The sequence below is a fragment of the Grammomys surdaster genome, unplaced genomic scaffold (assembly GCF_004785775.1).
Source record: "Grammomys surdaster isolate TR1022 unplaced genomic scaffold, NIH_TR_1.0 207, whole genome shotgun sequence".
Classification (NCBI taxonomy): Eukaryota; Metazoa; Chordata; class Mammalia; order Rodentia; family Muridae; genus Grammomys; species Grammomys surdaster.
Window position 1 is genome coordinate 2,384,166 of NW_021604652.1, and position 11,681 is coordinate 2,395,846.

Here is an 11,681-nt window from a genome sequence, read left to right on the forward strand (position 1 = left end):
TTTCTCAAAACCTTCTTTTATGACGGTTCTTTAATGTTTTAACCTCCCTGCTAGCCCACCCCCCCACCCACCCCCAGAAGTAGTGGGAAAGAAAGGATACAAGAAGTGGACCTGTTTAGAAAGGTTCTTTGGAGTAACTCCCATCTGTGTTGTCTGGAAATCAGCAGTTCAGTTCACAGGTCAGCAGTGGCAGCTCCATCAATCCACTTGCAAACACTTTACCGATAGAGTCGGGATAGCAAACAGGAATTAGCAGAGATGGCACTGCCTAGCAGAGACAGTCAGGCCTCAGCCTTGGCACAAGTCAGCAAGAGGGACCCAGAGGGATGCCAGGAGAAGTTCCCGGTTGTGCCTCTCTCAGGGAAGCGAAGATCATCGAAGACTGGAGACCCACAAGCGTTGCACAGGTAGCTAGCTCTATGAGCAGGCCAAGCTCGGCCCCCATCACTATCCATAGAGTCCTGTCTATACCCTCTGAACATCACATGTCCTCCACAGGTCTTGCTTGCCTCAGCACGTGCATCTATCTCAGCTGACATCCCTCTGCCAATCAACCCAAGACCGTAAATGCAGCAAAAACTGCAGCGCACCACCTGAAGTTTCTCTCGAAGTGTTTCTCTCTATGGAGTACTGACAAATGCAGCTTAACTATGCAACGTAAGGCAGACCAATAAGTGAGTGCTGTCAGCAAAGTATCCTCCATCACATGTCCTTTCACATGCTTGCTTTAGCAGCACATCCTTTCCCCTGTGTCTGCTTCACCTAAACATTCCTTCACGTGTTTGCCTCAGCAAAACACCATCCAAACACCTTTCCAAAGAACCTCTTTAGTTTCCACTTCAACCTGATGTATGCCAGGTCTGTTCAGCCTGAAGCTGTGACAGAGATGTACCCCACTCCTTAGCAACTTTCTGCAGACACTGGAAGGAGCTTGGAAGGATGGTCAAATCATATGCCCTGATGACTAGAACCCACCTAGTAGATGGATCCAGACCTTGTGTGGAGAATGTCTATAAGTTGGGAATCAGTATTATCTGCGTTCAAGTTGTACACCCTGGGTACATGAAAGCTTGCCCTCAGTGAATTCCATCAGATTTAACAGCAAGATGGCAGAAAGGACAAGTTAGAGACAGAAGAGAGTAGCAAGGAATGCAGGTCAGATGGTGATGAATCTTGGTTCTTATGGAAGTTCCACGTGGAGATTTTGAGTTTTGCTTTTTAGAAATGTCTACATGATCTTTTCACAAGGAAAGGCAGAAAGTTTTGGCAAAAAACATTATTTAAGTAGATATTAAGAAATTAGGCAGGGCAGTGGTGGTGCACGTCTTTAATCCCACTACTTGGGAGGCAGAGGTGGGTGGGTTTCTGAGTTTGAGGCCAGCCTGGTCTACACAGTGAGTTCCAGGACAGCTAGGGCTACACAGAAAAACTCTGTCTCGAAAAAAAAAAAAAAAGAAAAAAAAGAAAAAGAAAAAGAAAAAGAAAAAAGAAAGAAAGAAAGAAAGAAAGAAAGAAAGAAAGAAAGAAAGAGAGAGGAAACTAAACTTAGTAAAGAAATGAGGACTGGATATGTAGCTCAGTACAGAAGGCCCTGGATGCCACCTCTACTTGCAGCGTGGAAACTCACACAAACACACACACACACCAGCACAAACTCATGCAGTTAGGAAAGGGTATTCTGCAGTGTGAGTTGACTCTTGGTGAAATTTGAGTTTCTGAAGAAGGAAAGCATCCCATTAGGTGTAGCCAACGCATAGTACCTATATGCTCTTAAATAGTCTGTATTTGGTCTAGGTGTTACAGTACAAGGAAGTAAAAATGAAATTTAAATGCTCAGCAATTACACTTAAACTTAATACAGTAGAATTTTTAAAAAAAAAAAAAAATCTATGAACAGTAGTTAATACTGCTAGCATGAACAGCCCAAAAATTAATGCTCATGTATGTGGTCAGATGATATTTAATTAGCGTGCCAAGACAACTTTATTTTCGGAAAAGAATAGTCTTTTCAATCAAAGGGTTTTGGCAAAGCTGCGCTGCGTGTGCTTATACAAAAGAGTGATTTTTAAAAAAATGATTCCAAGGACCAGGGAGAGGGCTTGGTAGGTAAAGTACTTGCCATACAAAAACAAGGATCTGAATTCAGATCATCAGCATCCACGTAAGAGTATCATGACATACATCTGTAGTAACACTGCTGAAGATACAGAGACAAGTGGATTCCAGAGTCACTGGCCAATCAGTGTCACTGAACCTGTGAGCTTTAACATTAAATTGGAATGTCATTGAGGAAGACATTTGATATCAATCTCTATCAACTAGTGTCTAGCCTCTATAGACACATGCAGACAGATAGAAACGTACAGACAGATATCACAAACACATACACTCAAATAGAAAGAACTAAGAATGCACCAAAGACCAAACTAAAGCAGTTAAAAACAAGTGTTAACAAGTAAATACATTAGGCTTGGCAGTGACTTTAAAACAAAGCTTGGAAAAGCAAGAGAATGGGAATTTAAGGTCATCTTTACTACAGCATGTTCTACATTAAGCCTTGTTCCTAAAAACAAAACCACACTTTTATACAAAGAGTCGTGTGGGGTGGTGCGTGCATGTCTATAATCCTAACTACTCTGGACATAGAGGCAGAAGAATTGCCTACTAGTTCTAGGCAGCCAGGGTTAATAGCAACACAAAATAATGAAAATGCCCTGGCAATGGTGGCCTTTAATTCCAGTACTCAGGAAGCAGAGTTAGAGGGCAACCTGGTGTATAAAGTAAGTTCCAGGACAGCCAGAGCTAAACAGTGAAACTCTGTCTCTAAAAACAAAAGAAAAAAACTAACAAGAAAAAAAAATCATGAAAATGTAACCTACAGTTGAATCAAAGTATTTGATAGCAGTGTTACTGATAATTGAATAGCAAAAATATATAAATGGCAACAAATCAACAAAAAGAGCTTTGAAAAGAGATCAGATTGGAAAAATAGTTGGCTGAGGTGTCACACACCTGTAATCCTTAGAGCCCTGGTGTCTAATGCAGGAGAACCTCAGGTTCAAAGCTAGTCTAGAAAACATCATGAGCACCAGGGCCAGCTTGGCTGCAGAGCAAAATACTGTCCGTGTGTGTGTGTGTGTGTGTGTGTGTGTGTGCTTTTGGTACAGTGGTGGTGCACGCCTTTAATCCCAGCACTTGGGAGGCAGAGGCAGGCGGATTTCTGAGTTCGAGGCCAGCCTGGTCTACAGAGTGAGTTCCAGGACAGCCAGGGCTACACAGAGAAACCCTGTCTCAAAAAAAAAAACAAAAAACAAAACAAAACAAAACCAACAAACAAAAGTATATATAGTGTGTGTCTTATATATAAATATATAATAATATATAAATATATAAAAAAATATATATATATGTCTTCAAATAGCAATAAGATTTCCATACTGTACCAATATATCACTCTTCAAAATAAATAAACGTACAAGTTTTAAAACAGGAATTTCATACTCCCTAGCAAACATAATCTTGGATAAATGTGATTTACTGGAAGAGCATATATTTGGTACTTAATTGGAAATCGTTATTCCTTTTCTGTGTGTTTGATTTTCTTTTTTTAAAGATTATTTACTTTTTACCTGCATTGGTGTCTTGCCTCCCTGAATGTATGTCTGTGTGAAGGTGTCAGATCCCCTGGAACTGGAGTTACAGACAGTTTTAAGAGGCAATATGGGTGCTGGGAATTGAACTCGGGTCCCCCAGAAGAGCTCTCAATGCTTTTATCCACTTAATCTTCTCTCCAGCCCAGAAATCATTATTTCTAATGCATCATCACACAAGATCCAGGATCCAGTTGAGTGCCGTATGCATAAAGGGAGGCAAACAGAATCTTAGGCTGAAATGTGATTTTAGTGGATTTTTAGAAAAATTTTATTTATTCTCTGAACTGCAGCTTTCCCTCCCTCCAGTCCTTCCTGTTTTCCCCCAAGCACAATACCCCCCACTGTGAAGCATGTAATCTTTTAAAAGATTGGCGAAGGCCCTGAACATTGCAACCTGTGATTGGTTTAGACAACAGTTTCGTAACCGCCCTATAGACCTTCCTCATTGGGTCCTCACATTGCCTCGCCCACTCCGTTTCCAGCTTTTTCTCCTTCCTTTGCCTAGTGGCTTGTGTTTTAGCCTCCTTCCTCGTCCCTACTCTGATTGCTTCCTCTCTGCCCTTTCTGGTCTTAGGTCCTCAACAGTATCCCCTCCTGTCACCTCTCTGTTCCGTTCTGCTTCGCTTCCAGCTCAGAGCCTCATGGTCTTGGGTCTTCGCTTCGAGGTCTCATCAGGCTCCACGCTCTAGCCTCGCCTCACCTCCGTACGTCTGGTTTCCTGGTTTGTCTCTCCTCTACCAGGTTTGTGCTCTGCCCAAGCACCCATGGACTTAGTGGTCCCAGAGGGCAGCTTGGATGTTTCCAGAGTGGAGGGAGCAAAGGCCTTGTCATCCCCACTCCAGGCCTCTCCTGTAATTGCCACTGCGCAGTCAGATGCCAGGCAGGGTAGGTCTACCCAGAGCAAGAGGAGGACGCAAGGCAGCTCAGGATTCAGGCTTCCTCACTTGGAGAGGAAAGGGTCTGACCAGGAGAAGCCCCTCGTTCCTCTCTCACAACTGACCCCGCACATCTCCTGTTTTATTTGCAAAGGCTACTTAATAGATGCGGCAACCATTACAGAGTGTGTTCATAGCTTCTGTAAAAGCTGCATCATAAAGCATTTTGAACAAAACAACAGATGTCCAAAGTGCAACATTGTGGTGCACGAGGCCAAACCTCATAATAACTTGAGGATGGATCCACAATTACAAAGCATAGTATACAAATTAGTGGCGGGTCTGGAGGAAAAAGAAAAAAAGCAGAGGTGTGAATTCTATAAAGAAAATTGTCTGGGAACACCAAAACCCGCTGCTGCCACGCCCTTCAAGTGAAGAGAACACTAAGGAAGTTGTGGAATAGTGTCTTAGTTTCTGTGTACTGGTATGTCTTTAGTACTGGAGTTTATGGGTACTGATGCATACTTTGAACATGTTAAACCACTGAAAACCACGTTTATCTGAGTCTCAGGAAATGCAACCACTGGACATAGAGAAACATTTCTGAAAAGAACAGTGGTCTTTGCTGCAGCTTGTCAAATAGATATCACGTACAATGGTCAGTTGCAGAAGGACTTTCAAACTCTACAAGTTCAGTGTATGGTAGTGGATGCAGGAATGCAGGATGGTCTGCTGCCTTTTGTTAAAGTCTACTCTCAAAGTGACTTGCTACAGTTATCATGAAAGGACTGAAAGTAAGAAGGCCTCTGCAGAACTGAATCTTACTGAAGAGTTCTAGAAAATAAGGAATCATTATAAGCCGTACTGTTTCTGACATTCCTGTTTTCTGCATTAGAAATTCTAGCGTTTATAGGTACAGCTTGGAACAATGACATAAAAAACACTGACTTTTTAAATTCCTTGGGATTCCAAGAACTGTGAAGTTGAATGTTGCACTTCATCATCATTGTTGACAGTTTTCTCTTTGTTGAGCCTGTTCTCTTTCAAGCTGGTTGAGGTTCTGCTGTCTGCGATTGCTTCAGCGGTCTTCCTTTTGGAAAACAAACCAGAGGCCCAAAGCCAGTCTTGGTTGAATTGGAGAGTAAACTCACAAAGACTACCTTTTACTTTTTTGACTACTTTTGTATGTTGACATCATATTTTGAAGCTACCTGTTTTTTGTAACTAACAGCACTCCTGAAGAGACGTTATTCAGTTCTAAAAGGTAAGAATTACTGTATTACAGGAAGAAACTGTCTCCAGTATGGTGTATGACTTGAGCCATAAACCTTCAGTGTAGTAAGACTTCTTAACATGTCTTAAGAGGCAGTCTTTGTGGCTTATACATACATAAATATATATTATATATATTAAATTAATTGTATATGTTACCCACCATAGTTACTACCCATGTTACTGGTATAGTGATATCACACAAGATCCCCATAGAATGATTACTGATACCTTGTGATGGTAATGGCAAAGTTCCAGTTAACTCAGAAGTTTCTAGAATACTTACTGTTTCTTCAGCAAGTCACTTTTACTGATACAATTTTTGCTGTCTGTTTTCCTATTATTTTTGTCATTGGGATTAAAAAGATACAGCTGTAAGTTAACTTTAATGTAGAGACTTCAATTTTAAAAACTTTTTTTTGGGGGGGCCAAAAAATTCACTCACGTCTTAGTGCTTTCTAAATGATATCCTACAGGCTCTGTTTCACAGAAACCTTTTAAATTCTGTGTTGGAAACGTTAAAGATTGGACAAAGAATGGCAATTGTAAAGAATTTGGCTGGGCATGGTGGCACATGCCTCTAATCTCAGTACTTGGGAAAGGAGAGGGGAAGAGCAGGAGTTCAAAGTCTTCTTCAGCTACACAGGGTGTGGGCATTATTGGGAGATGTTGGAAACTTTGAGAAGGGTTGGGGTGGGGGCTGGAGCGTTAGGACTGTGAGCTTGAAAGTAGATTGTGACCCCTGTTCTCTTCTTCTGGCCTTGAGTTGAACAGTCGCTTCTCACCACTGTCCCAGATCAACAGGAACAAGCAGCCAGTGGAGTGGACATGCAGAAACTGTGAGCCAAATGAACATTTTCTCTTTTTAGATTGAGTATCTCAGTTACTTGTTCTAATAATAGGAAGCTAATTAACACCATAGTCTTGCATTGTAAGTTGATGTTGAGGCACTAGCTGGTAAACTGTAGTGGATTATTATAATTGCATGTTGTTGTAATTTCATTTCAATACAAATTGGCCTCTCAGGGATTAGGAATGGTAGAGACATTTTCTGCTTGTCTGTGTCTCCTTCCAGGTTTCCAGTGCGATGCGTCTAGATATGTACAACAGGCTGATGTCCACCTCCCTCTGGGAAAGCTCACAAGCACTTGCCTCACTAGAAAACCTTCATAGCTGACACCCACCGTGCCGATAGCCACAAGAAGGACCTCTTAGTTACAGCATGGCTCTATGGAGCTTTGGTATCGATGCCTGCCTAGTTGTTTTTTGCTTATTTGGATTTTTGCTTTGTTTCGGTTGGCTTTGTCTATTTTGCCCTGCACACTGGTTGAGCAGATGTGTGTGTTTTACACGGGGCTCTGCCCTTGGCCTGCGGTTGTTGTCTTTTCTCTTAAATTTAATATAAACTGATTCTGTTACTTGATGCATGTGCCTCTGTTTGTTTTTATACTGACTGGTTGGTGTTGTGCTGGACTGGCATGCTACAAAGAAATTCTCTGGGTAAAGGCTTTTGTAGATAGTGGCGATCTTGGTATAATAATAATAATAATAATAATAATATCATCTTCCACATCCATGAACTCTGGAGCTCCCTCAAGGCGGGACCCAGGGAGGGCGGGATCCAGGGAGACACCTCAAGTTCAACTTAAAGGAAAATAAATACTTTGAATATCACGGATGTATATGCCCCCTTGAGCCAAGGGGCACAAGATGTGCTCACATTCGTTTTGGCTTACTATTTGGCCTTCCCAACTTGGCTAACACTCTGTGGGAAGGTTCTCAGGTTTGCTAATGTGTCTGTGTTGCTGTCTACTGCTGCTTGTTGTATTGTCTTGGTCAAACCTTACCCAGGCTCCAGCCGAGTTGATGGATCTGAAAAAATTTGATTTCTTTCCAGTACCCAAGAATGTCCAGGGCTCCTGTCGCAGTAACAGTGACCACATATAGTATTGGTCATTTTGTAACAGAGCTGCTACTAGAGTTAAATCGAGTCTATTCCCAAGGCTGTGTCTGTGCTGCGGTGGCTTGTCCCAGAGAGGCACAGGGGAAAGAGCGAGCTCGGTAAGGAGCTGTCAGGTAGGTAATGGGCTGCTGAAAGGACTAGCAGATTGCAAGAGACGGACTCACACGCTGAGCAGCCACTAACTTGATGAGGGGGTAGATGAGGCTGGAATTTTCAGCCTGGCAAAAATAGGAGAGCCACATTCACTAGGGGGCAAGGGTCCTCACTGGCCACTGTGGCAATGCCTTCCCTTACTACCGTGTCAAAAGACTTAATGCTTCCAATTAAAAGGCCTCATCCTCACCCCTGCCCCAGGGAGCCTGCACTTACAGGATGGAAAAGTCTGTACAGTGAGTGTCCTGTCCTCTGCAGTGCGCTCAGGATCTCTAGAGACCTTGTACAAGGATCCTGCCCTCTGTGCTTTAGGGATGGATGGCTTGACCTAAACCAGGTGAAGCTACTGGGTCACCCTAAAGAAGGCAGATGCTGCCTAGCATTGGATACAGTGGGACCCACAAATGGAAGCCATCACCCACTGGAGGAGACCCTGGAAACCCTAGGAAGTTGTTAGGTGGATGTCTCAAGACAGGAATTTTTTTTAAAGCTACCTAGATACAGAAACTACTCAAGATTTTACCTTAAAAGGATAGGTGAAGGAAATACTTTTTTTTTTTTAGTTCTGTCATTTTGGAGGAAGGGTCACAGAGAGGCTCCTGGTTGTGGACACCAGGTCCCTTCTGTTCCTGCTTTTCCTCTTAGGAACCAGGAAGATCACGGAAAATCTGCAACTTTTAGACAAAAAGTCAGGAGTGGGGGTGGGGGGACACACAAGGAACTTCTAGTGCCCTATGAACCTAAAATAAGTAATCACGAAGGAAAAAGAAAATCCTGCTGCGATTGTGGCCTCATGTCCACGGGCAAAAAAAGGGGAAGCTGAAACTTTGATTGTTGAGAAAACACCACTCGTAGGGAGCACAGTGCTCCTCCAGATTACTTACCATTCTGTGAGCAACCCAGGATAGAAGACAAATGGGAAGGTTAAATCATAGCTACACAGCTGTTTAATACTAGCACATGATCCAGTATGTGTCTATAAAATAGAAGTAAATTGTCAAAAAGTTACATACTTGGCATTCAAAGTTGGTTTGGGTGCTTTCCCTGGTTTCAATTTGAAGAACCAAGTCGAGCAATGAACCCAGAATTTAAATCAGATCTGGCCAAAGATGAGGCTCACATGCCTTCAATTTAGAAATAATACAAGCCCTACAACTGAAGCAGCAACTGATGCATCGCCACATAATAATAACCCAGTTCCAGGCCCTGACTATTGGCTAATGTTCTACCTTGTTTGTGAGATCAGGGTATCTCATTGTACTGGGGTTCACTGGTCAGTTGGTTTGACTTTGTCTCCAGCTTCTCCAGGGCTGGGAAGGCGAGTATGTGTTTATTTATGTGAGTACTAGGTAAAGGAGACTCAGGGATGGTTGGGCCAAAATGGAAAACAGTAACTGTTCCTTGCTCCTTTCCCCCAAGGGTGTTGGATCTGATACAATTTGCTAACTCAAGGGTGGGCAGGACCAACCAGGGAGAGACATCTGCCTGCTTTTGCTTTCCCAGTGCTAGATTAAAGGCTACCACTAAGCCAGTTTAAACTGCTTGCTCTTTGTTTTTCCTTTTTTTTCTTTTTTTTTCTTTCTTTTCTTCTTGGTTGTTCAAGATAAGGTTTCTCTGGGTAACCTTGGCTTTCACAGAACTCACTCTTTAGACCAGGCTGGCCTTGGTCCACCTACCTCTGCCTCCTGAGTGCTGGGATTAAAGGAGTGTGCCACCATTGCCCACCCGAACTGATTTGTCAATGATAGTCATCTGTGGGCTTTATCAGAACTTAATGATGATATGAATTGACTGAAGTAAAGCTATCTTTTCCTGACTCCATTTTGTGTCTGCTTCCATACCTTCCCCCAATAGCCACATCTGCCTTGGCAACACTTTGGGACTGGACTATTTGTGACCCTGACCATAGTCCAGATGTGTTAACCAAAATAATTAATGCTTGTACACACTAAAACATAAAACTAAGATAAAGGAAACCTCAATCAAAAATAATTGTCATATTGTATGTAAAACATACTAAGTTCTGCAAAAAAGACAGATGTTACAAGGTTACCCCCAACCTACCATCCTCCTTGAATACTAATGTGGCATCAAGAGATGTTTCAGAGGTCTTAGCCTCTCTTGGTGTGGCCATTATTAAAGGACTCCTATTCCTGATCAGCTTAACGAGTGCAGTCATCGATAATTCTCTGGCATGGATCATTTCCGATAAAACCTAAACTTTTTTTTTTGTTTTGGGCGTTGTTTTGTTTGTTTGGTTGTTTTTGTTTTTTGTTTTTTGTTGTTTTTTCCAGACAGAGTTTCTTCTCGGTGTAGCCCTGGATGTAGATCAGGCTGGCCTAGAACGCAGAGATCTTCCTGCCTCTACCTCCCAAATGCTGGGATTAAAGGTGTGCACCACCACTGCCCAGCTACCCCAACCTGTGAGGATGTCATGTAGCCTGGGCTGGCCTCAAACTAATTAAGTAGCTGAGGCTAGTGTTGAATTTCTGGGATTACACAGGTGAGCCACTTATGAGAACTTTGATCTTGTTTTTGTTTTTAATTAGCAAGGACTGTATCCATTACACAGTACCATAAAGCACCAGAAAATTTCTGAGGTAGTTTCTTCAGGGCTTATTTTGAGTAGACGATGAAATACAGACTTATTTTTTGTTTGTTTGTTTGTTTTGTTTTGTTTTGTTTTGTTTTCGAGACAGGGTTTCTCTGTGTAGCTCTGGCTGTCCTGGAACTCACTCTGTAGACCAGGCTGGCCTCAAACTCAGAAATCCACCTGCCTCTGCCTCCCAAAGCGCTGGGATTAAAGGCGTGCACCACCACCGCCCGGTGAAATATAGACTTCTTAAAAGAAGCAAAGCCAACCCAAATGATAGGGAACAGGAGAAATGGATAGGGATAGTTACGTTGTATAATGTAAGGGCACTTGGTATGTTAGATTATGGAAACAAATCGCACATATATGTTAATAGCTTAACCTATATCTACTGTTAACCATTTGTTCTGAGTTAACTCCCCTCTCTTAGGGTACATGCCCCTGTAAAACAGGGTTGATTGTTACAGGGAAGCACCCAGACACAGTTTATAGCAACTGAAAGTCTTGATTCCAGCTGCTGCGACTGCTCTCAGGTATTCAGGGCATAAGTGTAGCCCTGAGCATTTAGAGCAAGAAGCTTTTAAAGGAAAACTCATCTTGGTATCTTGCAGCAGCTGCTGGGGGTGGGAGGGGCCCGCACAGACAGGCAGTTCAACTGAAACTAAGTTAGCTAGGAGGTCCTCACCTTGGCTTCTTAGAATAGAGTTGGGTAATTTCCACAGGACTCTCCATCAAGGAGAGCAAATTCTAGTTAAATTTGAAATGGTCGTAGCAAGAATACAAGATGGAGGAAGCTCTGCACTGTCTTGCCATGTAGAAACTAACTAGACTGAGTGTCCATGTTCCTGAGCACAAGAAATCCAAAAGAATGAAAGAGAAAATGCCTGGGATGACAAGAAGACAAGCCCAGCCATCACAAGTCTCAGAAATGTGGTTGGCCACTTGGCCAGAGGCACTCTGGAATGACTGGCTTCTTTCTTCCCCTTTACCCTACTCCTTCCTGTACAGTGTGCTCCAGTGAAATGCAGAAGGGAGCCCGGTTCTTTTTGGTTTGATTTTTTTTGTTTCTTTTTGTTTTTAAGATCTTGTCCCTTCTCAAGACAGATGGCTCTTTAGGTAAAGCACATCGAAGATTCAATTCCTGTCTCTGTTCAGTGGCCTTTGTGGTGACA